This window comes from Xenopus tropicalis, chromosome 1 (genome assembly GCF_000004195.4).
Source record: "Xenopus tropicalis strain Nigerian chromosome 1, UCB_Xtro_10.0, whole genome shotgun sequence".
Lineage (NCBI taxonomy): Eukaryota > Metazoa > Chordata > Amphibia > Anura > Pipidae > Xenopus > Xenopus tropicalis.
The window spans coordinates 50,272,239-50,298,710 of NC_030677.2; the positions used below are offsets into that span (position 1 = coordinate 50,272,239).

Here is a 26,472-nt window from a genome sequence, read left to right on the forward strand (position 1 = left end):
AAGGTTTAAGACGAGAGAGCGCAGTGGGTGTGGATGGTGTAAAAAGACGGAGGCTCTGAGAGGAGCAGAGGAGATAACCAGGAACATCCAGGGAGACCAGTGAAGAAATGTAGTCCTTGTATTGTAAATATTGGCTTCCCTGATCAAAATCTGGGGCTCAGTCACATATTGATTAAGAAGGCTGGAAGGTCCCAATGAATGACAACCACATTGGGCCTTTTCTACTGTATCCCCAGCTCGATGCTGTCTATACTCGAAGCCTTTCGATGATTAGAGTAATTTAGTCTTACATTTGGGTTGCCAAATCAGGCATAGATCTACTTGTTTGCCAACCTCACCAAATGAGCAGGTCTTCCCATGTATGTAACCAAGCATCTGTCATTGTTATGAGACTTGTGGTAATGTAAGAGAGCCTTACAAGCCTTCATGTTATTTTAAAAATGTACAGCTGGTCAGTATAATAATAATTTTATAAGAACCCTAGGAAGCAATTCTCTCCTGTGCCAGGACTAGACGGGAAAGAAGAAAAATGAAACATTTGTCCAAAATTAAACTTGGCAAAACATGACCCAATATGTTTGTCTTTGGTACATTATTTTCATCCACTTTACATTTACTAGCTCTGTAAAACCAAAATCATAATGGAAAAACTCATTCTCAAACTATTGCTTTTATTTAAAACGTGACATTTAATCACTTCCCTGTGTTTGAATTCCAGCTGTCAGATTCTAAGTTTGCTTTACATTTTTAAAAGGTTTGACCTTAGTGTTGTCAAAACAAATACACCAATTTTTACAAACCTGGGCAAACAAACCAGGGGATGTGTTTGCCCAGGTTTGTAAAAATTGGTGTATTTGTTTGTTTTTTTGAGGTACAACTTTTTAAGCAGAGCCAGTTGGAGATGGTGGCATTAGTGCTTCTTTAAGCAGTGGAGTAAATATAGGTAAATGGGGCCCTCACAGTGAGGTTTTACACCCCTTTCCCACAGAGGCCAGTTATTATGCACAATGTTTGATTCAGTTCAGTGCTGGAACTTGTTTACATGAGAACTGGTACCAAGCATAAAATCAAATGGAAATGTGATTAAAATTAAGCTTTTGGTTTGTGGGCATTTACCCTGAATTATTATGATTATTAAAATGCTGTGATTACAGATCAAAGACACCGATACAGAGCTTTTAAAACTGAAATGTAACTCAGCACAAAAGACAAATAAAAAACCCTATAGAAATATTCTTACAGAGACCATAAACTGTACTTTGATTTAAGTTGGACACAAAGATAAAAGATGAGAAAAAAACAATGTGAATACAGTATGTAATGAATTTCCCCTCTAGTTTCACGTAAGCTCCATGAACAAAAATGATCTTACAACTATGATAACCACATAGTATCTTGATAGCCATGCAAGGACTAAAATATGTAGGTACCTTTGCAACCTTTGCAAGGATCCAAAGGCAGTTCTTCCACTGTAGGGTGCCCAACAATGCATACAAAACAATCTATAAATCAAAAATAACTCCTTGAATACTGTGACCATTCGTTGTTTTCCAGCCCATACAGCAAATACAAGTATTTGTGTCCCCCCTTTACTTCAACCTTTTTTTTGTGGGGGGGGATTGTTCACCATCCAGACTTAATTTCAAACATATTGTCCATCTGCTCATTGCAGATGATCACTTGCTCCCATCATACAAATATTTTCTGACATTTTGACAAGCGCTAGTATCATAAAGCACAGCTTGGGGGGATTTGCCATCTCAAGACTGGTCGCTCCAGTATCACAAACCAAAGACAAATGCATACAATCTGTGAAACTCCCAATAAACAATGTCAGAGAGTCTTGGTGGTAAGCAGTCATGCGACATAAACACAGCTGGCAACAAAAATGAAGTCATCATATTGTAGAGTGAATGTGGATCCTTAAATTAGGAATTGAAAGGTGTTTTGTCTAGAATCTGAATAATTCAGATGGTTTGGGGGATGAGATTGATGTATCAAGTCTATACATTTTCTGGAGAGTGCTCTCTGTAAATAAAGAGGATCAGATGAGTGGCCTGTAGAAAAGACACAGGCTAGGAGGCCTCTTGAGCTGATATGTGCATAAAAACACAATATGTATAATCAGTTCAGTACTTAATGTCCCAGATGTCCATTATTCTATAAGAACTCACCAATCTTTGTACAGAGCATATAAAAAAAACACAATTTAAAGAAATTGGGATTCTAGTGTGCAGGGCTGGTGTTGGCCCTAGACAAAGCAGAAATGGCTATGTGCCTTGTACTTTGGAAAATTATCTGTTGAAATTTATGGCTGTGACTTTTTCAATGTCATCTACTCTTTAATGACTGGAATAGCTAACTTGCAGCCCTTCTGTTGATGAAGTACAATTCTAGCATCCCTACCTACAAATCTTTACACAATTTAGGTCATTTGTATATTTACCAAGGACATCTTCTTTTCAATGTGGGACTCATTTTAGAATGGGGGCCCAGGGCATATATCCTCTCTGGTCTGACTCAGAACTCACCCTAGAACTGTCTGTGGTTAGCTAAAAGTCAGCCCCCCCAACAAGCTTTGAAGTTTCACCATTCACGCTCAAGCTATTATTACTAGAATGGCCCTTACAGACTCTAAATTGGACCACACACAAACTTTTCAGATCACAGTAAGTGTTATCTACATTACAATGGCCTCTTGTCACAGAAACAAATCTGCTGGAATTAGCTTCTATGGAAAATATTCAGCATGCTACCTCCGTCTTAAGCCTTGATAACATTAAAAATATCTTCTAAATTATGTAATCGAAGTAAAAACTGGTATTTGAAACTGAGCTTTGACAGTTACTTAAGGGAGGTATAGAAGGCAAAAACCAATCAGATGTTTTGAGTAATATATCTGAATAGTGATTGGCAATGCAAGCTCTTCACAGTCTGATATCACTATAGTGGTTGATCTGTAGACCATTGGGTTTGTATGTCTTCTCTGTACTATTCCTGTCTTCTTTAATACTTTTAGCCTCAGAATCTAATCTAAGGTCTAGTTTAAAGCACCACAACCATTATCATGTGTTTAAGCTGTTTTGAAACGACAACTGCTAACACTGCCTTGCCAGCTAAGTCAGTGAAAATGGTGGAAGGTTCCTGTACACAAAACGAGTGGTGTCCGTGTTTGCTATTTACTGTACCCCTTGCAGGAAATTATACAATAAAAATACTGGTTGTCCTGAAATATAGCTGATGAATGAAGCCTATATTTATTTTTGTGTACACATGCTTTATTTTGGGCTGGCTAATAATTAAACAAACTGCTTTTTAAAGAGGCCCCATACTGTAAGTGCTTAATGGCATCATTCATATTCAGTATGTTGATGCTAACTGTTAACAGTTAACAATAAAGCTCTGTACATGGTATATTTGCTTTCTCCTTATCCAGAGCCCTGAATGGTTACAGTGCCATACCATGCACAGCTAAAGCATCTTTCATTCAGTACTTCCTTTTTCTTAATCTTATTTACTCAGATATTTTATTTGAACAGTAGCAGAGGTGGAGAGACTCACTCAGCTCTGAAATTAAATGAAAAAAGAAATATATAGACTTTGCAAAGGAAACAATAAGAATACTTACAATAAGCATAGCATTTTAGTCTTTTGCCGTACTCTCTACATTAATGACATTTAGAGATTCATAAGGGAAGTTTACTTTTTTGATTAGAAGCCATTACAATGCTGAAAAGAATTTTGGCACTAAATTTACCACATACAATTGGCCACATCTTGTCAGATCAGTAAAATAACTTTTCTTTGATCATTTCCCTTGCTTGCCGTTACCTTAATAAAATTCATTAAATGAAATGAACAAGATCTTATAGAGCAGAACTTGTTCCTGCCTCTTCATGACATGTGTGTGTTAGGTTTGGCCAAAATGGCTGTAGTGTATAGCATCAGCTGCTTGGCTTTCTGCAACATCCCTCATATGATATCATTAGTAGTCAGCAAAGTAAACTGCCAGAACAGACAGCAAATTGATCATGCTAATTTTTTAATGGAGTTGAAATCTAATTGACTATATTTCTATCAATAATTTTGAGCCTCCTTTAATTAATTGGTTTGGGCAGCTCCCAGCCTTGTACATTAGCGCTTATACAGCAATATTTGCACTTATGGTTTGATTTCATTTACTAAAAACTTTTCCTTGATATGTACCCCCATGCCGATGTATATCTTCCCTGGCTGGTATGTTAATTTGCTGGACACTGGGGGGGATAGAAGTGTTAACCTTCAGCAAGACCAACTATGGACTTCTTTCCTCTGCAAAGAAAAATCTTTCTATTCTTTTAGGACAATGCAGACTAGAGGTGGCCATACACGGCCAGATTTAAGCTGCCAATTCGGGTCCTACAGACAGCTTATCTTCCTGTGTATGAGGACCCCTGACAGCCCTACCAGACCAGTATCTGGCCTAAAATTGGCCAGATGTCGATTGGGCTGGTTTGATTTTCCCATTGGATTGAGGACTACCTCGGCTAAAGGTGGCCATACACGTTAAGATCTGCTCGCTTGGTGAGGTCGCCAAGCTAGTGGATCTTCTACTGATATCCACACCTACAGGTGGGTGATATCATGCGAATTTTAGACGACAGTACTGGGCGCAGTCGGTCCGGTTCGCAGTGCAGTCCCTGATCCAACAAATTTTTTTAACCTGCCCAATTGGTATCTGCCCAATTTCAGGCCAGATGTTGGTCGGGCAGGCCCGTCGTTGGTGCCCCTACACGAGCCGATAAGCTGTTGAATTGGGGGCCGATATTGGCAGCTACAATAGCCCCGTGGATGGCCACCTTAATACAGGTCCTTGCGCTGGCAAGTGATGTTCCCGTCATTGTAATTCAATCATTTGGCCAAACGACTGGATAACTCCGATATCGCCTACTTTACCAGGGCATATTGGTGGGAAGATCTGCTTATTTTGCGAGGGTATGGCCACCTTAATCTGTCTCATAAATGAAATCTGTACAAATTTACAGCTTGTTGTAGGCTGCTCACTTACTTTATTTCCCAGTGCATGCAGTCTACAGTAGAAAGTGCATTTGTGCGGAATGACAGCCCATAAAGCATCCATAATAAGGCATTTCTGGAAGAAACGGTGCAAGGCCTAGGCAGGCCTGATGTCAGTGATGGGGAATTTAAAGGTCTAGCAAGTGCCAGGAGCTGTAACATAGCATGAGAATGAATTACAGGCCACTGAACTTTTCACTTGCACATACTTTCACTGAATGCCTACACAGAAAGCGATAGTCCTTTTAGTCCTTCCGAAAATGTTCTGCAAATGAGAGGCAGGGGGAAACCACAAAGCTGAAGAGCAGGAAGCACTGAATTGCTCTTTTAATGGCAGATAATGATGATGGGTAATTACTTAAACATCTCTGTTGCTAAACTCTCGTTTATTTTTACAGTCTCTTTCTCCTTTTAAGGTTTGAAAACTACCACGTTGACATGTGTTGCATAAGGCCAAATACATATGCCAAAAACACGAACTTCTACAAAATAAGCCAAACGGGTAGGTTAATCCAGCTGTAAATTTTAAAACTGAAATAGACAAAGGCAATTGCAGCAGGGCTCAATTCAGGCTCAAGAATACAGTAATACCAAATACTTTGTATAGACAAGGTATGTTCTCTGCACACAATAGTAGAAACATGTCCTACATCTTCAAGGCTCATGGGTCTTAAAAAAAAATGTTTTTTAATTAACCCACATTTACTAGGGACACACACTGTTTTGCTCTGATTGTCATACAAGAACTATTCTGAACAGCTCTTAGCAATATCTTGCTCCTTGGGTTTCTTAATAATGTGGAGAACAAATAGGGGGAACACAGGGGTAATGAATGTGTCTCTGCTGGATGAAATACATTTGTGAAGAAATGTTATGTGACTTATCTGGGATCTGTTTTCCCCTTTAACATGTACAATTTAAGAAGATCACCCTATAATCTATAATTTATATCCCTCATTAAATATGGTTTATTTAGCTCAGAACCAAGCTAACTACAGACCTACAAGTTTAATTAATATAATGGGCTCCTCAGCTGCTTAGTATGAGTGCACGCTCATAAATTTTAGTGCACCAACCCCTCTGGCCAATTGCTACTCTTGGCATGATTAATAGACAAAGATGGCCGGCAGACAATTTCTCTTGTTGAAATCACTAAACCACAATATTTTGTGGGTAATATTTACAAATGGCATGCATGGAAAATGGGAAATTAGCAGACAGTAATATGTAATATGGCAGTATAAAAACAGAAAATATACTTGAATATGTCAGCTATAACAGGTCCACGATGTTAGTGGACAGATATTCACATTTGAATGCTGCTAAATTAGTGTTAGCAACATTGAGCAGTTAAAAAATAAATACAAATAGGCTATAATAGTTTCCTAAAAGGCTATAAAATTTTCTTTCTGACATGTTACTACTGCACTAATAGGGTTTTCTCTATACTAATGCAAGGTGAGATAAAGTCACTTTACCATGATCTGGGTACAGCATGCATTTTATTATTGTCATTTCATTAAGAATACAACATGGTGCACTATCCAGTATAGTTCTCTGGTTAATTGGCTTGCATTACACCTAATTATAGCTGGGACGTACAGGGCTGTAAGTCTGATATCTTTATTTTATAAATATCTTTTATTAATGTTCACACATAAAGCCAACTCTACTTAGTCTTTCTTGTTCATTCAAACAGCTCCAAAATTTGTTAAACTGCCTACTCATTTTCTGTGTTGTTTCATGATGTCATTGGGCAACTCTTGTTTTCACAAATCTTGCCCTTGTTTGTTCTGGATTTTGTCCTGCAGATTCTGGCCACAAAGCCTGCAAGACACAATGCAAGTACAGTAGCTCTGACTCCTTGTGAATGGACTTACATGGAAGATCGTTATGATTTTGAGCTGCCTGGGTCATTAAAAATGTTGTAGACCTGAAAATAGCAATGCTGCTATAATTGTGTAAGGGGATTCCTAAAACTTTATACACTTATGGATGTGAGCATTTGGTCCAATGAAGATAATGATACTATGTGATTGGCATATTGGTTTGAAAAATGGCAGACAAGTGTGCTTCTGGGTATATAATTCAGGCCAGTTATAAAATCCCAAAGCCACCATTTCTGATTATTGATAAAATTTAATGCATATTGTTTGGCTCATTTCTGCTGAGGACTACTCAGTCATGCACCATTTGGATTTCTGGATATTTGGATTAACGGAGGTTGCAACCCTAACTAGGGCTTTCCCATGCTTGTGTAAGGAATCACTTTGTTCTATAGTCTGCTCTCAACATATGGAAAACTCGTTTGTTCAATTTTATCTAATGCTCAAGTGGAAAAATATTAACTGCATGTTATAATAAAGCATCTGCTGGAACCGCAGGATAACCTCTGTGTAAGACTCCCTCTTTGCTATGAAAGTCTGTCAGACTTTCCACTACAGGGGTGCTTTAAAGAAAACTGTTATCTTGAGAATGGTCTAAGCTCTGGGGATAAATATATTATAGTTACAATGTCTGCTTCCACATCTGATTTTGATGACTAAATGTAAAATTCAGGTGACTAGCAGTTGTTTAACAAAAAGAAAAAACTCAGCAGAAAACTATTCTCTTGCCAATAGCTCCTTTCTTAGCAATAGGGAATCACAGTGAGTCACCTCTAGAACAACATAACAGTGTCATTCATTTTCTGTCTCAAAATAGAAGAAGTTTGTCTAGGACAGATAAGAATGTGTTGGTTCTGTCCAGAAATGTGTCATTCAGGAAGACCAGGTCATACCAACATGCCAGTCACTTGTTTGGATCTGTCTCACAAACGAGGAAAAAAGACGGTAATACACTTCAAACTCCAGATTTCTTAGCAGTCCCCTATTGTTTTGAGCTGTTTTTTACATCTCTATCTCTTAGCGTTCAGACGGCACTGTGATGAGATTCCAGTCACTGTACAATGGGATTATGCTATTTAAATGGAATCTTCAAGCCAATCTGATTATATGCTGGTAGAACAGATGTTGGAAATATGAAAGTAGCCATCAATCCACAGAAAAGTGTTCACCAATTGGGAAACTCCTTAAATTCAATTTAACCTCTGGCCCCTCTACATTTGAATGTTCTGGGAAAGACAAACAAAAATGCTCAGATCTACAAATAAGACGCCAAAAATATCAGCTGACCCATTAAGCCTGTTCATTTTTCAGATACTGAAGGCAAGAAACCTACTGGAATAACCAAGGCATAATAGTGTTGGTTACCCCAGATCAACATAGATGTAAACTCACAGAATTCACAGAGCATATATATATTCATAGGACACAATATAGGAAGGGAAGAGGAAAGGGTATACCATTACCCAGTGCATGAATATTCTTGATGTCTTTTTACTTATGTAAGGTATGGTTAGTGGTCTTCAAATGGTCACATTTTTTTACAGTCCATGCTATAGTAATTTAAAACTTTTGTTGCTTGCCAATAACTCCATTTCCCAACAAAGTATAATTTCAGGTTATACATATCCTGGACAAATGAATAAGCTTCTTGATCTGCACGTACTTCTGTTTAGTACTCTGAAAATATGCACTGCTTGTGGTTGGGGAGGAACTTAAGTTTTGACAAGAAAAAATATGGGTATTGTAGGACATATTTATACATAGATTTACAGAGATTGTTTATCATTCATTACCAGTTTCCACCCCAGTGAAGCTTACAATCTAACTGTCCCTATGATATTTACAAAACATACACACTTTTACAATGGCTTATTTTAATTGCTTTTCAAAGATGTGATACAAAAATATCAATCACTGTCAAATAGGGGTGCTTAAAGCAAAATCCAGTGTTTTGCTTTCAGTGCTCATGTATGGCACCCAGCGTCAGGCCTGCCAAACCAATATCAGGTCAATTCAATCAGACGGGCTTGAAAATCACATCTGATGAAGGAGTGCATTGTCATGTTCATGCGGCCCCTGTCCAGTGGGTCTCCATATGCTCCTCTGTATGATATGATTGTTAACCCTAGGGCTAGCAATGAGATCAGGCCAATTGGGCCAAATCAGGTCCAGATTTCACAAGATGAGTAGATCTGCCTGTGTATTGCCTTACAACTATGATTGTTTAGCATGTCATTTATTGCAGAAGATGTACATTAGGCTCCTTCCTGGAAAAGAATGTTGGGACAAAATGCTACATGACATTGGCCTACTACATACAGTATAATGTGCAGGTAAAAACAGTAATTCCGCTTATAATGCAAGAACTAGCTTTAAGCTGGTACACGCTCTTATTGATGTACAACTTCCAGCATGCCAGCAAAATTGCCACAAGTTAGAAAGGTTAAATATTTCAAGAATTTTAAAATATGCACCCAGTTGTTGCTGATCTACTCTAGAGAGAGTACTGAAATGCATGCAGTACCCCCTTGCTTTGCACTCTTGGGTTGGTTTCTGCCCTTCAATACTTTGTCTTAGCAGCTGCTGGGCCATTTCCAAAAGCCAGTCCTTCATGCCTGCTTGCCAAGTTTCTGTAAACACATCATCAGAAGGCCCGTCTTTTTCATTTTCCTTCCCAGCGTTCCTTAAAAATACATTCCTCTTGCCAGGAAACTTAGCTGTATTTTTGTCTGTGGAGCCCAATTTTAAACAAATGTTCAGAGCCGCAAGCTGAACCTGAGCTGCCTTGAGCGGTTTTCCTTTACCAAACCGAGGAGACAGAGGAGAGAGCCCCTTTATTCTGCCTCAAATACATAAATGTACAGGCTGTCAGCATAGTATGTTTCTGATTTTCTCCATTGTATGAATATTTTATATAGAAATTGACAACATTTAGAAATTATATATCTATATAGATAATATGTTACAAAAGCTGTCAAGACCAACAAACAGATCAAGAGTCAAAAGTGCTGAGTATTATATGTTGAAAAGGTAAATGCATGTACATATTCTAGGTAAGACTGATTTTTTAGTAAAAGACTTCAGACATTGGCTAGATAAAGATGCTGGGAGTCGTAGTTTAGCAACAGCTTCAAAATGACAGGCTACTTTTATTCAACATGACAGTAAAGTTCAAAAGTCTGGACCCAATAAACTGATAAATGTCATTGTATAGAAGAGGAAATGACAAAAGAAAATGATAAAAAAAAACTAATCTGGGCATTATAATTTTACAATATTCAGCCTGATCACATGTCAGTCTTCTAGTGTTCATTGTAACAGATTATACTAAGTTGAGTCTTGATCCAGCTACAAATGATGCAGCATTACAATATTGGTGCAAGTACACATAAAGCACCATTGGACAATGCACAATTATCTTATAAAATATCAAATGGAATAAAATATCAAATGGAATAGAGCATTATGTAATGCTCTATTACCATACAAAATAGTAGTGCATCTATCCACAATCCACCTTTTCCTTCCTTTAAATCAAGTGGGTACACATAGTTACCAGAATAATCAAGTTGTGCCCACGTGAGAGATTTAAGCAATCTTTATGCTTTACATGCTGTTTAAAATTAAAATGCATCTTTTTATGACATAGTACATATTGGCTTTCCATTCTTACAGTGCATAGTGAACTGGATACCCCACTGGCACAGTTGCTGGGTTTCTATTCCCACTCTGCATAATGCAGTGGATGCCACCCTGGAACAGTAAATGTTGGGATTTCATTCTCATAATGCCTAGTGCACTGGATACCATTCTTGCACAGTAAATGTTGGATTTCCATTCTCACACTACATAGTGTATACAAATCTGGCACAGTAGGTACCGGGTTTCTCTCATTATACTGTCCAAAACCATACCATTCAGTCCATCAAATGTTGGGTTCCCAGACATACACTAGATACCACTTTAGAACTCCACATAATGGGGTTTCTTTTTTACACTGCTCAGTGCACTGGATACTACACTGCACCACCAGCTGAGTTTCTATTTTCATGCTGTATATTGCACTGGATGCTAGTTGTGTTTGCAATCTTGCACCGTGTAGTGCATCAGATACCACTAATACTGGCCACCATGTGATTCATTATTTACAATGCACAACACACTAGAAACCAATATGTATCAGTGATATTAAATGCTGGAAGGCTGCAATTCAATAAGTGCCATCCTTTCCCTGTGCCATATGTACAGTCCAAATGGTTAAATGCAGGAGATGCTCATGGAAACATTATATTGCTTTATAATCTCTCTCCGGTAATGGGCTGGTTACAGCTAGGCATTTTGTTAAGAGAAAACCCCTCGGCTCAAGCATAAATGAAAGCCAGCTGCTGGAATACTCATTTCAGTAAGAAACTGGAAAAGACCTTGATTCTTTCTATGCATGTGAAATGATAATGTAAAACTTTCCTTTAGTTCTGGAGTAGTTTGCAATTTCCACAAATACCTGAAACCAGCCAGACATGACTCCTGCATTACAGAAAGTCCATACATGTACAGTAAGTGGCTGGGTACAGTGAGACTGCAGCTCAGCAAGCATTAGTAGCTCTCATTCTCCTCACACTCCTTCCTGATAGCACTAGGGCAATGTACTCTATATGCCCCTTCTATAGAGCATCTTACCTTGGGGAGAGCCTCCCGCTCTGCCTCTCCTGCTCTGATCACCAATGAAGCCTGTGACTGGTGCTCCCTGCGGATGGCTGGGCAGCAGTGCTTGTAAGCTGTAGTGAAGCCCAACAGGTACTTGAGCAGAACTGCACATACACACGTTAGTCAGACAAGCTCGGATGGATCACCAACTTCATGACTCAGTGATTCTTCAGAAGAAAAAAAAAACTCTATTCTGTCCAGCTGCAGTTTCACAATAAAAGTCCCTCCCCCCTTTGCAGAATTCCTGCATGTGTTTAAAAAAGAGGCGTAGCTGCAAATCTAAACAGTGATAGCAGCCGGATTATATTTTCCCCTTTCTGTGCCCATTTCATTGAGCGTTTAAGTATTTGTGACTGGGGCCAATTCTTTATTTTAGGGACTGGCCAATGAGAAGGCTGAGTGTAATTCTTCGTGTTTTGCATGTCTGAAACTTCTCTGTATTGTTTTACTGTATGGCAACGTCTGATCCTGGAACAAAGTACATGTCAGACGAAGGGCAAACAGTTCAAAGCTGCTCCAGTTGTCATTATTTACAGTCGGTCCTGAAAGTGCAGTTTTTTTCATTAGGAATAAAATTGCTGTTCTTAAATTCTTTCTTAAACTACATTTTCTGGTACAGGTATAGGATCCGTTATGTGGAAACTATTCAAATATAAAATTTATTAATAATAATAAGATAATTACCTTGTGTGCGGGCTGGCTCAAAACCCGCGGGTTAACCTGTGGGTTAAGCGGATTGGGACTGACCTTCGCACACTGCTTGTGTGTGGGTTCGGACTGAGTGCTCACTTCCGTCCTCTCTGTCCACGACCTTCCACTGCCCAGCTTCCGCCATCAGAAGTCTATAATTATAGGTGCATGCCTGCCCCCCCCCGGGGCAGATTGGCATGGATCTATAAATACAGCTGCTTTGGAGGGTTGGGAGTATGCAGGTTATTGTCTGCACATTACTAGTACCTTGGACTTGATCCCAACTAAAATATAATTAATCCTTATTCAAGACCAAACAATTCTGTTGGGTAAAATTAATATTTAAATGATTAGACAAAGTATGGAGATCAAAATTATGGAAAGACCCCTTTTCTGGAAACAATGGGTCCCGAGCATTCTGGATAACAGATCCCTTACCCGAATTACGTTTACCTTTAAAGTTGGTGCCTGTAGTATATACTACCTCTCCCACAGGAAATAAAGCACCCAAAATATCTAGCCATTCATTTGTATTGGAATACATGCATGTGGAACACTGTACACGTGGAAATCACATATACAGATGTTCTTCTATGGGTGACATGTGCCCACTGTGTCATTGCCATAAGGCTAATGGCACATAGTATGTCATGTGTGCCATTACACCAGCCAAGTCAGCAGCTTATTTGCCTGTGTATGGTGCCATCCAAAAGGCCTGTCCGACCGACATCTGACCAGACATGTATGACCAGCTTAAGAGCTGCTTATTTTATTACTAGTATGTGTTTAGCTCAAGGTTGTCTGTAGTGCAGCCCTCCAGCTTTCACTGAAGTACCACTGCAAGAACTCGGGAGCTCTGGGAGGTGATACTACTGGTTAAGATGGTACATTCCAGTGATGTGGGGTCACTAGTAAAAGAATAGCATATACAGAAGGCAGATAACACTGGGCATTAACATGCCCTCCCTGCTACAGCACAAATCATTCCACAAGGCATGCAGCGTGTCATTAGAAGAGCAGTTTGTATAATTTTCTTTTAATGTTGTCATTCTTCTCTTCCTCCACAAATAGTTTAGGTTAAAAATAAAATCGCAAGTCAAAATCCCATGATAACCTGATGTCACTCTGGCAAAATTGCGTAGGTTTCTTTTCCAAGCATTGAAAGAACTGCTAAAAATAACAAATGAGTGTTTAAATTCTAAATGTGTGTTATTTGTACATTCCTACCAGCAGTTTCATCTCTCAGTTTTCATCTCTCATCTCTTTTCATCTCTTTTCCTATTCAACACTTTCCTGGTTGTCATATAAATGTGTTGATTTGTCCTAATGTACTTGACTGATCTAAGTATTCAGATTTGTTTTCAATGGAGGCACTCAGTGCAAGTCAGCCGCAACTTTGTGTTCCAACACCCATCCTAATCGGCTCAGTCTAGTGGCCTTTAAAATATCTATCAGAAAACTGAACAGGCAGGCAGACAACATTTTGGTAGCCATACATTGGCCGATTTAAAATGCCAAATCCTCATCTGCCCATGTTTGGGTTCAAACTGAATTTGAACCCTAAATGTACAGTACCTGTAATGGCCTGTGGTACATAACACAGCACTCATACTGAATATGCATACAATTAGCTATAATTTTGCCCAATTATAAAGCTTTCTTACACCACAGGTTGAAAACCTGCCATAACCAAAGTCAAAGCCTCAGCCAATAAAACTAGATTGTTAGCCATACAGAATTCCCTCAGATGTCAGCCCTCTAACACTTCAATCCAGTTCTCTGATACCCATGGCCATTCTTTCTCTGAAAACAAATATACAAATATCTTCTTTCTTATTTACAGTGCCTACCCCTTCAAGGACTCTCATTCACCTCCTTGCCTTGTCTGTTCCTGATTATTATTATAATTCTCTCTCTCTCGGTTACCCACTATTTCCAACCATGACTTTGCCTGCCATTCTCAGATGGAAATCCACATACATCTCTTAGATCAAATAACAAGCAGCTGCACCATTTGGGTAATGTCCCTACACATTTGAATGATCATCTTGCACAGATCAGTAATCAGATCCTTGGACCAGACAAGAGGAAAACACTCGCGAGTCTTTTTCGGCGATTTCGGAAAATCGCGCCACCGCGTGTGCCATGCCGCCGGCGACTTACATGTTCGCCAGTGGGATGGCGGGTCATGGCAACTCGGGGAGATTAGTCGCCCGTGACAAGGGAGATTTGTCGCGGGCGACTAATCTCCCCGTGTGCCAGAGCCCTAAGTGAAAGTTATAGATCTGCCATAAATAACCATAAACAAAGCTCCAATTTATATGTTTTGGTAAGATTAGCACTGTACAGGTATAGGATCCCTTAACTGGAAACGTGTTATCCAGAAAGCTCTGAATTACTGGAGGACCATTTCCCATAGACTCCATTTTAATCAAATAATTCTAATTTTTTCTCTGTAATAATAAAAAAGTACCTTGTACTTGATGGTAACTAAGCTGCATGATTCCATATTGGTGGCAAAACAATCCTATTGGATTAATTTAATTTTTAGATTATTTTTAGCAGACAATATGATAGGAACAATCCCTTTTCTGGAAATCCCCATGTCCTAAGCATTCCAGGTAATAGATCCTACACCTGTATTGTATCATCTGTTAGCAGCAGTACATATGAAGCAGAACAGATGGGAACAAAATGAGGTTCTACAGCACAATGCACACATATATCACATCCGGAAGAGACAATACAACACTCTTCACTGATAAAAGAAACATAAAATATGCATGAATGCACCGTTTTGCAAATATCAGTGAGGATCCTGCTCTGATATAGGTTTCAGAGTAAAGTTTTTAAACTTTCCATGTTACATTCCAATGCTTTCACCAATATCCTATGTCTATGATATGCAGAAAGACAATGGTATACACTACACTGCATTAACTCTCTTTATGCAAAATATGACCTATTTCCATTTGGCTTTCCAATTTCTAAACCTTAATAATTAATGTTTCTTTCCATGGTAACATGAAACAAAAGGGCAAACACATTAAAATCACATGGAAGAACAAGGCTTCCAGTTTACAGCTCTCAGTCTGCAGAAGACAGGGGCTCCAGGAGGCACAAAACTTTGATGTTTTTGCATAGCTGTTAATCAATATTTAGGCTGTCAGTACATGTCTCGACAGCAAAAGGTAAGATAGTCATTTGGTCCCTGAGTAAAGAGAGAGGCAAACTTTTCACCCCAGCTTAAAAAAACATTATTGAATTTCTCATTGTTAGTCACATTCTTCTTGCTGGATTTACAAAAAGGAAACCTTCAGGGACGTTGATGACACAGCCTAATGTTTTGTCATACATGTCTAGATGTTACAAGCTCTGTTGCTAATGCGAACAGGAATGCTATGACTGGACATCAACTTATAGAATAGTTTGTCTTGTAGCTCTTATTGCAAATCCCCATATATTATATGAAATTCTGTCCCTTTGATGCCAATGAGATATCATGTCTCCTATGCAAGCATCTCCTCCCCTTATAGCCATAAACCTTCACAATAAGTAATGTGTTATTATGTACTTCTACACAATAGGGCTTAAACTGTGCCCGCTGCTGTCATGTTCAAGTTTGTGTCCCTGAACTTTTGAGTCAATGACATTTTGACCTGATTGTAAATATCAGAGTAGAAAGGACAAGTTGCTCATGTTAGTAAAGGGGTGGCAGGTGGGCAGTCTAACACTCCCCATATCAGCTCCATGCACCAGACATGCCAACAGAGGCAAAACTGGTAGCAAGATGCACATCACTTTGGGCTAAGTATAAAGCCCTCTAAAACCTCTTAAAAGGGTGTGATTATGTGCTCCTTGGTGCCCTAGTGATTCTTCCTACCCCTTTGTAAATGAGCTCTAATATACTGCAAAAATCTCTACTATAGATTAAATTTGGACATTTCATAATTTGCGGTGAGAGATGAAAGAAAAGACCTTATAGGTTATATGCTGCTCTGGTACTACCCGACAGAAAGGCTCCTTAAGGTGCCCATACACTATAAGATCCGCTCGCTTGGCAGGTGGGCGATATCGGGTAGCAAGTAACTTAAAAAAAAAATAATCCGATCGTTTGGCCCTGGGGCCAAATGATCGGATTACATTTGTGGTTATGGGGCAGTCGGTTCGGGGACCGCATCAACGAGCCGATGTGGTCCCGATCCGACCAGATTTTCTAACCTGGCCGATCGAGATCTGGCCAATTTCAGGCCAGATATCGGTCGGCCAGGCCGCTCTGTTCTGCCTATACACGGACTGATATCGGCAGCTATAGTCGGCCCGTGTATGGGGACCTTTACATATTATTATCTAAGGCACCTCTCTACTTCAAATACCAAAAATAGCCCCATGTGGACTGACTGGTCATTTCTAAACAAGCTATCAGTTCATTGCTCTGTGTGTAGGCCCCCCCCACCTGGCAAACTGGTTAGATGACCTGATTTGCTTTGTATGGAACTGTCAGATGTTTGCTTTCATGAACCAAACAGTAGCAGAGCAGTAATCCCTGACTATTTGCTATGGGTTACTAAACATGGACCATCCCAACACCTGTCTGTTTAAACCAAATGTAAGCAGCTCTCCTCATCAGACAGCAGAATAGCCCAGACCACTACATTTCTGACACTCCAACCACTGGCAAAATATCCAACAGCTGAAGCTAATGTTTATGGTGTGAAGAGCAAATGTAATCTGTAGTTAAATAAAAGTGAAAGGGCCGCAAGCTGGACATGCTTTCTACTGCAACTGGCACAAGACTAACTCTTCTCGGCTTTCATAGCATGGATAATTGTTCACCAAAATGACTTCCCCCAATGTCTCTACAGCTCAAAATCTTTGCTGACTTGGGTTTAGTAGAGAAAATGTGTTAAAAAATTTTCCAGTATGTGTAACATTACAGGCATTCAACAAGCTAATTAGCGTGCTATGGTCCCAGTCTACTTCTCAACAGAGGACGCTGATTCATTGTTTCCAGTAACATGACATGAGAGTTTGCACTCCAGCAGTTTAACAGACATTCTTTGTGCTGCAAGGTCCTTAAACATCAGCATCCTAAAAATGTTTTCATTTTGCCAAGGGATTCATTTACTGCCTGTGTGCCAGAAACCATAAGGCCATTGTTTGAAATTTGACCCATAATTTATATTATTATCATTATTCATAAAGCTGCATTTATACAGTGCAATACAGGGAAAAAACAACAACACCCTATGTATATATGGGTTTTGAGACATGCAGAAGGACACAGGCGAATAACTCTAAATGCTTTAAGTCACATCAATAAAACCACAGACCTATCATGCCATAAATACTAGGAGCAATTTCATCAGAAGCCAAAAATCTGGCTGTATGGTTTTTAGGTGTGCGTGGAACAAAAGTACCCCATAGCCACATATGTAAGAGAAATTTACAATCTCCTTGCAGAAAGTACCCAGATTGAAATTAGACCCTGGCCCCGGTGCTGCAAGACACAAGAACTCCAAACTACCTTACCTACTTATATTCACAATGTCAGAAAGGTGAATAATAAAACTGCTCAAACTCCTTTTATTCTCTTACGTCGAAATGTGCTCTTTCCTGTTCATCTGCTTAACAGTGACCCTAGCAAGCAGACACGGTCAGTACTGGACAAGCTTGTCCACATTTCTTGGCTATGCCACATGCCATTGCAAATGGAATTATTTTAGGTAATAAAAAATGTCCTTCCCCCCTTGGCCTTACAGCGCTTATGATCCCATGAGAATTCTTCAGATTTGATGACGGTGATAAGGCTAGTTGTACACCACATGAAAATATCCATTAATCTAACACCTGCACTTGGTGGGGGGTAGAAGTTTACATTAATGGAATTCTTTTGCATGAAAAGGAATACGTAAGTTAACCTGAAAACACTGCTGAGAAAAAAAAGGTATGCTTTGAACAGGGGCATAATCCTGTTAACCGTAGCATATGTAATAATATCACTATGCATTCTGCATAACAGAGTGTACTCACCTGTGCCTATGATGTGGCACACCCTTTATTTTTTTTATCCTACATGGGGCCAGATTTCATTTAGTGAGAAAAAGCTATCTCATGGTTATCTCAGGCCCATGTCAATCGGATCGAGGACCGCATCAACTGTGATGTGGACCTCATTCCGATGGCTATTATTGCTGTCACTGTAATGTGATCATTTGGCCCTAGGACCAAACGATCATATTGGAATGATATTGCCCACCTTAGGTGGGCATATTGGGGGAAAGATCTGCTTGTTTTGCGACCTCACCAAACGAACATATCTTATAGTGTATGCCCACCTTTAGGTATGATATTGGGAATGATGAAATAGGAGTTCCTTTCATTCTACACTTCTGCCTCAAGCTCTCCCAACAGGCCAGGGCAAATAATAGGAATTAATCTAGTAACCAAGCAAAACTCCCCTGGAGCCATACATACTGAAGCAAAAAATTGTGCTCACCAAAATTTTAAAACTTTTCGCAGGGGAGCAATGAGGCTGTGACCACAAAATTCATCCAGACAGCAACAAGAGGTCCCCTACACTTACCCATTTTCAATATATATAGGACATCCTGTGCATTAAGCTACCAAGAAATGGCCTCCCCTAAAACTAAACAGATCTGGCCAACTACGTCACGCCTGGTCAGGCACACAATGTCTTAATGTCCTATATATATTAGGGATGCACTGAATTCAGCCTTTTTCAGCAGGATTCGGATTCAGCTGAATCAAAGTACCTGGCCAAATAAAATCCGAATTGTTAAAATAATGTGACTTTCTGTCACATGAACATGAAAGTTGAAAATATTTGCTTCAATACAGATGGCAGGCACTCACAGATCCCAAGAGCAGGCAAAAGTAGATAAAATCAAAGAAGCTTTATTGTAGACAATGAGCCTATGATTAAGTGCCAAGTGCACAAAACGTGTAAGGCTATTATGCTGTCTAATTGTCTACAATAAAGCTTATTTGATTTAATCTACTTTTGACTGCTTGTGGGATATGAGAGTGCCTGCCATATGTATTGAAGTATATCTTCTCCTCAAGCTGTAGGTCTGGGCATGTGCACCCAGACCCCACACATATACTGGTGAGCTTATCTGCTTTTCAGTTGTGAATATACACTATTTTTTTTTTCCTCTTGTTATACATTGAAAATATTTGACTTTGACTCCATAGATTCAGTATTTGCCTGGATATGTGCAGGATTTGGGTTCAACTAAAGGTGGCCATACACACTAAGCTCCGCTCGCTTGGTGAGATCTTCTCCCGATATCCCCACCTACGGGTGGGCAATATCGGGCTAATTAGGTCATTTAGCCCTGGGGCCACACAATGGCGACAGGTATAGGCGTCCGTCCGTTCGGGGACCGCATCAACGAGCTGATGCGGCCCCTGATCCAACTAAATTTCAAACCTGCTTGATCGAGATCTGGCTGATTTCAGGCCAAATGTTGGTCGGGCAGGCCCGTCGTTAGTGCCCAAACACGGGCCGATAAGCTGCCAAATCGGTCAAAGGGACTGATATTGTCAGCTAGAATCGGCCAGTGTATGGCCACCTTAAATCCCAAAATTTTGGGGTTTTTGGTTCATCTCTTATATATATATGGATGACAGGTGATGACACAAGATATGAGGCACTTGTATTGTCTCCCATGCTTGTGTGGCTTTTCCCTAGAAAAGCATCACTGGCACAGGGACTGATGTGAATACTGGGAGGTGTAGTTTATCAGCCACAAGCTGAAAATTCATTTATTCAAACTCCCCTTCCCAGACTGAAGTGCCAGAGAGCTCCTGCATTGTTGGGTCCCCTCTTCTTAAATGCTGGCACAGCTGCCCTAAGCAGCCATCAAAAAATGCCTTGGAATGGTTTAATACTGATTTAAATGTTTAACCAGCCTAACTGGTAATTAATTTGCCATACAGTAACCAGCCCCTAAGGAGTTAACCCTTTTTCATCACATAAAATCCTGTGCTATTACTGTCTAGCTGCCTTTGATATTTAGGTCTTTGGCATTGTAAAACACTGAGGTTTACAGGACAAGGCTCCTGACTTAAAGGCTTAAGGAAAAAGAACAAACATGTTGTGTGCAGACAGAGAGGATAAGGAAATCATGATCATAAGCCGGGTGTTTCTCCTTTGCTATCGACTCATGCCTGAAAAGAAATCCCTGTGTTACACAAGCAGTACCCTCTGCAGATTTCTCAAAATCCCCAAAATAACTTGTATTCTGAAAATCCTGCGCTGAGACTTCCTTATTTGGTTGCTGGAGCTGTTCTTTGTCTCCTTGGAACATTCTGGGAAGGCAGCTCCGCCCCCTTTCTAACTGCCATCCCGTTTCCCTCCTTAGATACAGATTCATACACCAGGTCACTGTGACTGCCTCACTGCGCTCCCTTAGCCAATCACACGAGCACTCATGCCCATTTAAGGAGCACCTTTCCTTTCAAATTGCCTAAAGGGAGTTCTGCTCTCTGCAATGTAACCTAACAAATTTCACAGCACTAAAGGAAAACAGCAAAGGGTACAATGATCGGCACAGTTACATAGCACATTCATTTCCTTTCTCCCCATTAACAAGCCGCTGGAATGAGTAGCAAATGCATACATTACTCAGTAACATAAAGGGGAACATTTCCACATCTTTCAAGTGGACTTGTTTTAAAAGTTATAGACTAAGAAATTTGAGCTCCTTGGAGGAACCTTTAAACAGAAAACTATTCTAAATTTCTCTTTAGTAAGATTGTAGAATAACAAATAGCAATGAATTCATGGCCACAGGCTTACTAAACACAGTTCAGAGACAGCTGTGACTGTGGCAGGTTTTCTAGAGGCGTGGGTATAAACCTTTTCATTGCTGGTATGTCCAATGATGATATCAAATGGGTCATATCCTGGAAACCCAGTGTCCTCCCCCTTAACAAATTTACCTTTAGGGACCGTTTCACTAATGTACGAATACAAATCACGAAATCCGATCATTTCTGATGATCTAAAATGTCATGAAAATGATTTTCATTTGAATCAGAAAATTTCGTACTTACGATCCAAAAGTTCCGAAATTTTCGCATTGAAATGATCGTTTATGTATGGCGATCCGATAGTCAGGAAATTTTCATATCCCAACGATCGTAAACGGTGCGAAACCCTTTCTGACTGACACTTCAGCGCATGATGTGGGAAGCTTTCCAAAAGACTCAATGGCACTCTGCAGCTCCAACCTGGCCAAATGAAAGTCACTATACCGAAGCTTGAATGAATCTGAAACTTTCGTACTCGTTGCAACAAATACGATTTTGTCGCACAAATTGTCGCAAAGTACGAAAATGTCGCGGAAATTAACGAAAAAGTCACGGAAAATATGCACATTTCTAAAAGTTAGAAAAATTACAATTTTTTTTCTATTCATAACCATTCATACATTGATAAGCGGGCACCTTGAAGTTTGTATCTGCTGAGCATCTAGAAATAAACTATTTCTTTGCAGCACTTGTCCTACTTTATATGACAATTCCATAGTGTAGAGAGCCATGAATGCCTTTTACACTGTTTGTCTTGTAAGAAGAAAGCGTACTAAAACCAATGTCTGATCTAAGGTCTCTCCTATGAACCAAAACTGCAAAGCTTCAAAACTGTATTAATTACCACATTAAGGCAATCCAATCTTATATATAATAAGCACCTTGTTACTGTGTCAGTTTGTAAGTGTTGTGCCTGTCTGTATTCGGGTTGCCACCTGGTTTGTGGGCGGTGCCATACTGGTCTAGCCAGTAACGTAGCAGCTAGAGCTGGGCCAATATTACAAATTTACCTGCAATGTAATTGCTGGTAAACCTGTAATCCCCAGTGTTTGTGCCCCCAGCCTGCCCCTCCCAAACTAACTCTCCCCACTATCATTCTAACCCACAAAAGCTCTCTGACTCTTCCTACTCACCCAATTTTCACCCAATCCAGCCTGGCTACATCATAGCTCTGCCCCTTTTGCAGAAAATCAGCTCCCCTTTCTAGGCCTGCCCCCCGACTCTACATCATCATATCCCTGGGCTGAAAGGCAGCAGTGTTAATCAGCTCTTCATGTGCCACCCAGTGACAAATCCCTGACTATCTGTACTAATGGGTGGCTTTGCTGGGAAGCACAGAGGCACCATTCTTCTTCTGCTCCCAGGTGTTCCTTTTGCAGACTTGGTGCAGGCCCAATGTAGTAATTTTTGGGAACTCAATGTCCCCCCAAACCTGTACAGATCAGCTTAAGAAAAATGGAGCCACCAATCTCTTCAAGAAAGACCTGCGGGTTGGTTGATTTCTATATGAGAGTCATGATAAACTGTAGAGTTGCAGAACACAAAATTAAAATATTCAAAAATGTAATCTGCAGGACACTGCTGAAATGGAAATTAAACTTTCATGGCTGACATAAACAAATGACGACATTAAATAAACTTCACTGATGTTAACTTGCATATTTAAGAGTAAGACTATACTAACATGCCTGTTAATCAAGCACCAAGCCTCTGTTTATTCTCCCATATCCAACATATTGGGGAGCCCAGGAGCAGAGAGTCTTCCAGCAATAAATAACTTGTGTCCTGATTTGCTTCATTTGCATTTTTCATTCTTGCACTACTTAGCTGTCCAAAGTCCAAAAGAACTGCTGCCAGAATAAATTCTACAATCTTTGATTTTATGATGAATAGCTTTCCAGACACAATAGAGAACGATTTTCAGTAAGGGACTAATGAGCCTGCCCACCTTTCCTTCCAATTAATCTTTCCTCATCTTCCAACACCAAGGCATGCTGGGAAATATTTTTAAACATTTTTTTTTAAACCAAACTTAAAGGTATTACAAATTTTCTTAAAACTACATTGACAGTAAATATGTAATACTGGCCCCGGCTGTGGCAGGTGTTTTACCCACTGGGCTGGTAAAATACTGACCAGGTGCTCAATGTGAACAGTGAATTAAGCTTTTGTGGTAACAACTTGGTACCAGAGTTCTCAGCATTTTATGCATGGAGATACAGTTGGTGTGGTGATGGTGTATTGCCACTGATGTAGTCAAAATACCCTGTTTGGCCCCGGCCTAAATATTTTCTTCCCCTATTAACAACTCAATAATGCTATTTGTCAGTATTAGACAGACTAGGTGAAATCTGTCAGAAACACAGGGCCTGATTCACTAAAGTGCAATAAAAATTATCGCACGCTTTTTTGCGTTAAAAAACGCAAAATAATTTGCGGTGCGATTCACCATAGTATTATCACATGCAAAAAATCGCCATTTTCGCATGGGTTATTTCTCGCACTAGTTTTACCGCATGCGTTAATTTCCGCGCTGAAAAGAATACGATCGCATGATTCACTATAACTTTTGCGCGCTAAAAATCGCATTCGGCTATGCGAAAATTAACACCTACTACAGGCAGGTGAAAAATTATACATAAGTACAGTAAATGAGTTTTTGCAATAAAATATGGACTTACAGTGTTATTTATTCAAGTCTGTGTTTCCCCTAGAGTGACGCAGCCGCCAGTTTGCAGCGAAATGTTCATTTTTAATACAGTAATTTTCTGCAAGTATTGGCGTGTATGGCTAACATGGCGTGCGTTCATTTGCGCGACTATTTATATTTGGCTACAAGTGATGAAATGTTTCGCCAGGCATGGATTCGCAGCGAATATTTGGACATGCGTTGAATTTTTTTGCGGTGGATTCATGCGTTTCGCAAAACAATCCGCCAATGGCAAAACGCATGGCCACGCAAAAATTCACTGCACATACAAAAATTTATACAAGCGTCAAAAAATAATAGTCACAGCAACAATTTTTTTGCCCACACAACGTTTTTGCCGTTTCGTGGATCTTTCGAAAGATTTGCTAATTTTTCACTAAAGATAACCAGAACACATTTGCTCATCACTAGTGGCTACTATTTATAAGCATCTACTATTTATATGATACCATTTATATGCTACCATTTATATGTGGCTAATATTTATATACACCATTTATATGCGGTGACAATTTTTATACACTATTTCTAAGCTACCATTCATATGCGGTGACTATTCGCGGGCGTAATTTAGCACATGTACCAGCAAATACCGCATTGAAATAGTCTTCGCGAGTTAAATAACGCATGCAATATCGCGCGTAAAAAAGCGTGAGTATGCTTATAGTGAATCGTGCGAAAAATCGCCAAAATTAAGCCACGGTAAAAATTTTAACGCACAATAAAAATAGCGCACGTTTTATCACCCTTTAGTGAATCAGGCCCTCAGTGTGTTGTTTACACCCAGGAAAAAAAGGTTGTGCAACAAATAATCTGTTGCATATATATCCTATAATATCATATATACATATATATATATATACAGAAAAGAACAGAGCCCACCCTAATAGTAATCAAATGCCCCGGGTGCTTGCAAAAACCATGTATATAGCAAGACAATGAGCCGCACACAGGGACTTTGTTAGAAAACAAAAATTTTTTTAATGAAAACGATCCAACGTTTCGAGCACCAACTGTGCTCTTCCTCAGGGACAAAGAGGTTTGTCCCTGAGGAAGAGCACAGTTGGTGCTCGAAACATTGGATCGTTGTCATTAAAAAATTTTTTGTTTTCTAACAAAGTCCCTGTGTGTGCAGCTCATTGTCTTGCGCTATATATATATATATATATATATATATATATATATATATATATATATATATATATATATAAATAATACACAATTAAAACCATTGTGAAACATATTTACTAAACATCCTCTGCAGCTTATTGAATGTTTGTTATAGTTCCAAGTCAGTAACCCAACAGAAGCAAACACTCTAACTGACCCAGTCTTAGGGTGAAGACACACTGAGCTACTAGTAGCAGCTACTTGTCACAGCTACTAAACACCAAAAATACCCTGCCATAGACAATACTGAGAATTGCCTCTGTTAAAACACACGTAGAGACAGTTATCAGTAAATGATCAGCATTGTTTATAGCAGCCACAAGAAGTAGCTGCTACTAGTAGCTCTGTGTGTCTTCACCCTTAGGGCAGTGGCAGACGGGGAGATTAGTCGCCCTGTGTCAAATCTTCGTTGCCGCGGGCGGATAATCTCCCCGCAATGCCATCCCACCGGCAAGAATGTAAATCGCCAGTGGGATGGCATAAGTGTTGCTACGATTTCCCAAAGTTGCATCTGCCACTGCCCTTATATGTGCCCAGCTATGCAACATCCTCCCCTGCTGACAGCATGGAGAAAGGGTGAAGAGGCCCGAAACACTGGCCCACAGCAGTAGAATCACGGAAACATGGAACTGGTTCTGGTGTCAGCTTCCTGTAACCATAAGCAAGTTACCTAATACCCCTGTACCTCAGGTGCAATAAATATATTCTTTTGAGTAGGCTCATTAAATCTATCACTGTGCAATATGTAGGCTCTGAGTCCTTCACTTGGCTCTAATGGAAGTATGTATGGTGTGTCCAGTATGAGAAAGCTCTAATTTACTATCTGTATTCCTTTAATCATTTATTATACACTACAGGTAGGGGACCTCTTATCCAGAATGCTCAGGACCTAGGATATTCCAGATAAGAGATCTTTTCGTAATTTGGATCTCTGTAACTTAAGTCTGCTAAAAATCATTTAAATATTGAATAAACCCAATACGATAGTTTTGCCTGCAATAAGGATTAATTATATCTTAGTTGGGATCAAGTACAAGGTAATGGTTTCTAATTACAGAGAAAAAGGAATCATTTTTAAAAATTAGAATTATTTGCTTATAATGGAGTCTATGGCAGATAGCCTTTCCGTAATTCGAAACTTTCTGGATAACGGGTTTCCGGATAAGGGATCCCATACCTGTACTAAGGATTAGTACATTTATTGCAGCTACTGATAGAACTCTCACATAAGTCACAGCATTTCCTAGAATGCCCTTCATTTTTCTTGTAAAGTTTACATAGGAATTTAACCCACAGGTTATTAAGGGCAAGTGTCCAAGGATGCAAAGCTCACAAGCACTTTCAAATGTTTCATATGCCTGTGAGTGTAACTGAAGAACGTCTCGTACATGTGAGCGCTAACCTCACATTGCATCA

General features: G+C 39.6%; 1 protein-coding gene across 4 annotated transcripts in view; it reads right to left on the bottom strand.

The window, feature by feature from the left end:
• The window catches only part of palld (palladin, cytoskeletal associated protein), a 189,606-nt gene that overhangs the window by 42,472 nt on the left and 120,662 nt on the right, over window positions 1-26,472 (bottom strand). Inside the window, exon 1 of one of the 4 annotated variants that reach the window (XM_031895457.1) lies at window positions 11,619-11,946. The exons of the other annotated variants lie outside the window; for them this stretch is intronic. The gene's annotated coding sequence lies outside the window, so the exon portion shown is untranslated. Of the gene's footprint in view, window positions 1-11,618; window positions 11,947-26,472 lie in introns of those variants that run through there. 4 annotated transcript variants of the gene reach the window in all.